This window comes from Chenopodium quinoa, unplaced genomic scaffold (genome assembly GCF_001683475.1).
Source record: "Chenopodium quinoa cultivar QQ74 unplaced genomic scaffold, ASM168347v1, whole genome shotgun sequence".
Lineage (NCBI taxonomy): Eukaryota > Viridiplantae > Streptophyta > Magnoliopsida > Caryophyllales > Amaranthaceae > Chenopodium > Chenopodium quinoa.
Window position 1 is genome coordinate 2680346 of NW_018744304.1, and position 5473 is coordinate 2685818.

The window sequence follows — 5473 nt, forward strand, 5'->3', positions numbered from 1 at the left end:
TAACACGTGACCAGTCACGTGCTACCTGTAAGGGGCAAATGATTAGGGGATTTTGCTCCCACCAATCGGAATGCGCCACGTGGGCCAATCAGGTCCTGTCAAGTGTCCCCAGTTGGAACTGTCAGGGTTTGCCACGTGGCACACGCCTATTCGTCCACCCTGGACCTATTATGTCATGACACGTGACATCCTCCATGCCTAATGGAGAAACCGGCCACCTAGGCCCAACTTCCAAGGGAAGCCCAATCAGCCCTAGGTTAACCTAAACCTAGGATTGGCACGTTTCCCAAGGTTATAAATACCTCCCTTAATCCTCATTAAGGGGGATGACTCACATTTAACACTCTCACCTAGAGAGACCCAATCACTTTTATTTCCGCATTAATTACTCCTTAATCAAGTACTAACTTGACTGTCGGAGGCGGATCTCCAATCATCCGGAGCATCCGTTTGTTTTGCATGTACAGGCGTCCGGTTCCAGTCTCGGAATTGTAACTCTCCCGCAGGACATCAGAAAACCCCGAAACAACTAGCATAATATTAATTTTTTTTTACAACAAAGTTTTATAAAAATTTCAGTTCCTATATTGTTAAAATTATAATAGAACCAGCTTTTTTTGTCTTTTTTTTTTATTCCAAGTCTTTCCCTCTTTCCTACGAATTACTCGTAGTATTTAAACCCGGTGCTTTAATTATGACATTTCTAAACAAAAAAATTTAACGACAATTAAAAAAAACCTAAATAATTCCTCAAAAAAAAAAAAGTGGAAAGCTAAACGTCGCCCTCGAATATCTAACTAACGCCCGTAAATAAAATATATTTTACAAATTTACCCTTGTATTTAAAAAAAAAAAAAAATTACCCCCCTCAAACATAATTTGCCCACCCTCACTACTTCTTCTCTCTAAACCACCACCACCACCTCCTTTTACCACCCACTACTATCACCACCACCACCTCCTCTTTTAACCACCAACCACCACCTCCTTTAATCTTTGGTTTCTCGATCTACACAGCCGCAGATATGACGAGGAAGGACAAGGGGAAGGTGGCCGCCGAAGACAAGATTTGTTTTTTATTTTTATTTTTATTTTCTGAAATCGGGTTCAAACACCCTGTTTTTTTCAAACAACCTAAGCTCAAATGCCTAGTTCATTCGAACAACCGTATGGTTGTACGAAAGATCTGGGCGGTTGAGATGAATCGCTTAGAAAATTTAAACAACCACAACAATAAAAAAAAAATCGAAACCCAGGCAAACGCCTAGGATTTTCGATAACCCTAGGCTGAAACGCCTAGTTTTTTTCAAAACTTCCTAGGATGTTCGAAAAAACTAGGCGTTTCAGCCTAGGGTTTTCGAAAATCCTAGGCGTTTGCCTAGGTTTCGAATTTAAAATTTTTTTATTAGTACACACCGAGTCCATATGGTCCGACAAGCCTTTAACGAGCAACATAGGTTGTGTTTCCGGTATTTCGTTGTCGTCCATAAGATCCAATAAATTTGATTTTGCAAAATTTAATAAATTTGTTTGATTTTGAAAATCACGGTGGTTAGTCCGATGATCGTTGGTGGCCGTTGACCACTGGAGAGAACGGTTAAAATTTTTATGTACGGTAAAAGTGTGAAATTGAAGTAAAATTAATTATTTTAATAATTGTTATTATAAGGATAAGTACGTAATTTTATGTTATTTTGCGGACGTTAGTTAGATATTCGAGGGCGATATTTAACAACCAAAAAAAAAAAGGCAAGAGTGTCCTCGTGATCCCCTCTCACTTCTCAAAATCGCTCACTTTCTTCTCAGTTCTCACTTCTCATTTCTCAACACCACGTACAACCGCTACCTCCATCGCCGCCGACTACGCTGACTCCTCCATCTTCTCGCACACACTTAGCCGCCCAGTACTCCATCTTCGCCCACACTGCCTCCTTCAATTCGCCGCCCGCACTTGTCTCCATTGAAGACCGGCGACTTCCACCACCAACCGGTGGTATCTACCTCCTTCATCACCATAGACTTCCACTTAAGCAAGTCAACTCCTTTATCTCTTCCATTTTCAACAATTGAGCAAGGTTAGGGTTTCAATAATTTTTTACCCAATTAGTATCTTTAATCTTCTACAATTATTTATCTCTCTCCTCTTTTGTTATGGCTAGTTTTTCTGCAGTTTAATTAACTTGGTTTGTTATTTGTGTTTGATTCAATTGATTTCAAGGATTTTGGGTTCAGGTTTGTGTTTGGGGATTTTCAGATTTTTGAGATTTTAAGTTCTTGTTTTATAGGTGATTTCTTGATTTTTTTTTTATTTTTATTTTTATTTCAATATACATTTTAATTATTCTATCAAAGTTATGCAGCAGTAGATTATATTAAACAGAGTAAATAAAAAAAAGCACCATTATTTGGTTGATTTGGTTCTTATACTCATCCTACTCAATTAGTCCTTGAACTCTCTATCGTTTTTTACTGGTAACACACACACTCTCTATTCTGTTCCTTTTTAGGTAGTTGTAATTTAATTTTGTAGATCCAATTGAGTTTCTACCTAATTTTGGTGTAATTTTTTACAGAAGTTTAATTCATATTTTGTTCCATTGAATTTTAAAGTTTTGATTTTATATGTATGGGAAGAAAAACCATGATGTTGGGGTTACCCTTCAATTTGGACAATGTATTATTAAAGTATTGAGTTTATACTTTGGCAGGCACATAATAATTGGCCTGAGTGTTAAAATGGATGTCTTAGATGTATGGTTGCTTTCAAATTGGCCTTTGAAGTTAACTCCTACTAGCTACTACTTGTCATGAAGAAGGGCAGGAAAAAGGTTAATGCAATAACAGGACTCATTCATTAGCTGGAAATCAGAAATTTTGGTTGTAATGAACATGGAATGGGCTGCTAAATAAAGGTCAATTTGCTTAACTATTACTTAGAAGAACTGTTTACTATGCTTTATTTCATGTATTGTTTATACTCATTGGTTTAGTTGCAAACATTACGGATGTGCTAGTTGAGTTCATATTTAGTTGTTCAAATGATAAGGAGCTTTTGCTTTATGTTTTTGTAGAGAGTTCATGTTCAAGAACATTTTATCAGCTTTCCTCTTACAGATTCATGTTGATTTCATCATAAATTTATAAATGGAAATATTTTTGCTTGAATTCCATTCTGTTAGAATGAATTTTGGTGCAATAGAATGTTTTAATTTGGATGATTCGTTACTACTTTTGTTATAAATTTTATTTCTTGAGTATTTTTTATGAGATTCTTGTATTTTAGATTTTCTAATAATGTTATCAAAGTATTGGAATAGATTCTGAGTGATATTATTGGCATGTGAAATTATCTTATATAGTCCCTGATAATGCTTTTTAGTGTCCTTTTAGTTAACAATTTTGACTTTATTGACTTTTTCTGGTAGGTTGATTATTAGAACTATGTAGAGGTATTAGATGTTGTTTAATCAGTATAAAAAGTGTAGCATAAGACTGCTTTGGGGTACGTGTTGAAATTTTGGTAGTATTGGTTTAGCCATTACGAGTCTCACTTGTCTAATAACAACTGCAGGCAGTTCAGGTTGTGATGGAGAGGGTAGACTCTGCTCCGAATAATGGTAAATTGTTAATAGTAAGTTAGCTCCGCTGATTATTAGTAATTTTAATATATTTGTTTGTTGTGTTGTTGCTTCTTGCTTCTAGTCAGCTGATGTGTAGAGTTTTGTCGTATTTACTTTCTGGTTGAAAGAAGTGTGTTTTGGAACGTGTCAAGTTAAAGCTTATACACTTTGATGATGGAAGCAATTCTTTTGTAAGGACTACTTCTGGTGCATGTGTTTTCTGGATGTTTAATAGTTGTATACCAGAATTTTGCAGTTTGCTTTCTCTGATTGGCTAGTAGTTAAAAGCTCATTTTCATTGGAAGAATAGTCAGTGGTGCAAATGAGCGTTTTGGCACTTGTTTACCTTGAAGGTTTACTTATTTATTTTAATATATTAAGGGCAATAAAATGTGTAGCCGAATACTATCAGCAACAGGGTTGAAATGCTGGAGGGTTTTAGTGAAATTTATAAATTTATTGGTTTTTTTTGTCATTGCAGTTGTGGAGTTTGGAGGTCGCAAAACAATCATTTTGGCAGCTTCACTATTTAGATTTATCTAATTGAGTCACTACTGTAGACGCCACTGCTGCTGGTGCTGTAGGACATCACTGCTGCTACTGGTTGCTTCTGCAAGCAGCTCCAACTGCACAACGCTACTGCTGGCTGCTGCTACTTGTCACTACTGGTGACGTTTAAAGCTCCCGCGTGCCTGTGTCTAACTATGCTAGGTCACTTTTTTTGTTACTGTTGTGGCTATATGAAATTGTAATATGGTTGCTACCTATGCTTAGTGATGTTGTAACATACATGTACTCCTACCCTTGAACCAATTGTAATTTCTTTTCTGGGATGAAATTGTAATATTACAATAAATTATTAATGAAAATATCTAATTTTATATACATGATAAAGTTTGTGCATTAGTTTATATAAAAGAAATTGTAGGCGTGAAAGGGCATTGGTTTTGTGCCGGAGAATTAATTTAGCAATGGTAGTATTTGTGGTAGAGAAGCTTATTAGCGACGGTATAATTTGTGGCAAATAAGTTGTCAGCCACATTAGTATTTGTGGCAAGTGAATTTGTTTGTCACGGGAAAACTCGTGGCATAAAATTCAAAATTTGTCACAACATTCATTTTCTCTTGGCAATTTTCTAGCCACGGCCTCTTGTGCCATGGCAGTAAATTTCAAAATTCCCGTGGCTAAATAGCATAGCCACGGAAATTTTGAACTTGTGCCACGATTTAACTCGTGGCTTAAAGGTCAATTTGTTGTAGTGTTTCCTAGGAAGAAGAAATGACACATCCGGCTTCCGACGACAATTCCAGCTACCACGCGCCGTTCCAGACACCACGCGTCGGCTTCCCAGCTCTGGCTTGAACTCAGCTTGATGGTGGTTAGTTGCGTGCCCCTCTTTGGTGGCACGTGCAAAGAGCTTCGGCTCCGGGAAGAAATAGATGATTTATCTTACTTAGTTTTTTTTTTGTAGAGTTTTTGCTTACAAGTTTTTACCTTTCACTTGAAAGGGTTTTTTTTTGTTTAAGCACTTAGGATAAGTTTTATTTTCTGTTATTTAGTTGCTATAAACTTCCTAAGGTTGTTAGGAAAGTTTTTAGTTAATTAGATTTTGTTTAGGATTAGTTTTATTATTCTGATTAGTAGTTATTCTATTCTAATTAGGATGCTTGGAGCACAAGGTTAGGGGTTTGTCCTAATCCTTGTAGGAGTAGGATAGTTGCCTCTTATACTTATAAATACGAGGTATTTTCGTGGCTTTTAGAGATAGAAATCAGATTAATTTTAATACAAATTGTTTAGCTTTGCTTAAACGATTTCTTGCTAGTTTTCAATTCAAGGAGTTGTATGAAGA

General features: G+C 36.2%; 1 long non-coding RNA gene across 1 annotated transcript; it reads left to right on the top strand.

Moving 5' to 3' along the window:
• The first annotated feature begins 1490 nt into the window (after window positions 1-1490).
• LOC110695637 lies at window positions 1491-4491 on the top strand. Its single transcript, XR_002506142.1, has 4 exons — window positions 1491-2075; window positions 2709-2912; window positions 3572-3631; window positions 4102-4491. It is a non-coding gene; the product is annotated as an uncharacterized LOC110695637 (long non-coding RNA).
• Window positions 4492-5473: the final 982 nt, after the last annotated feature.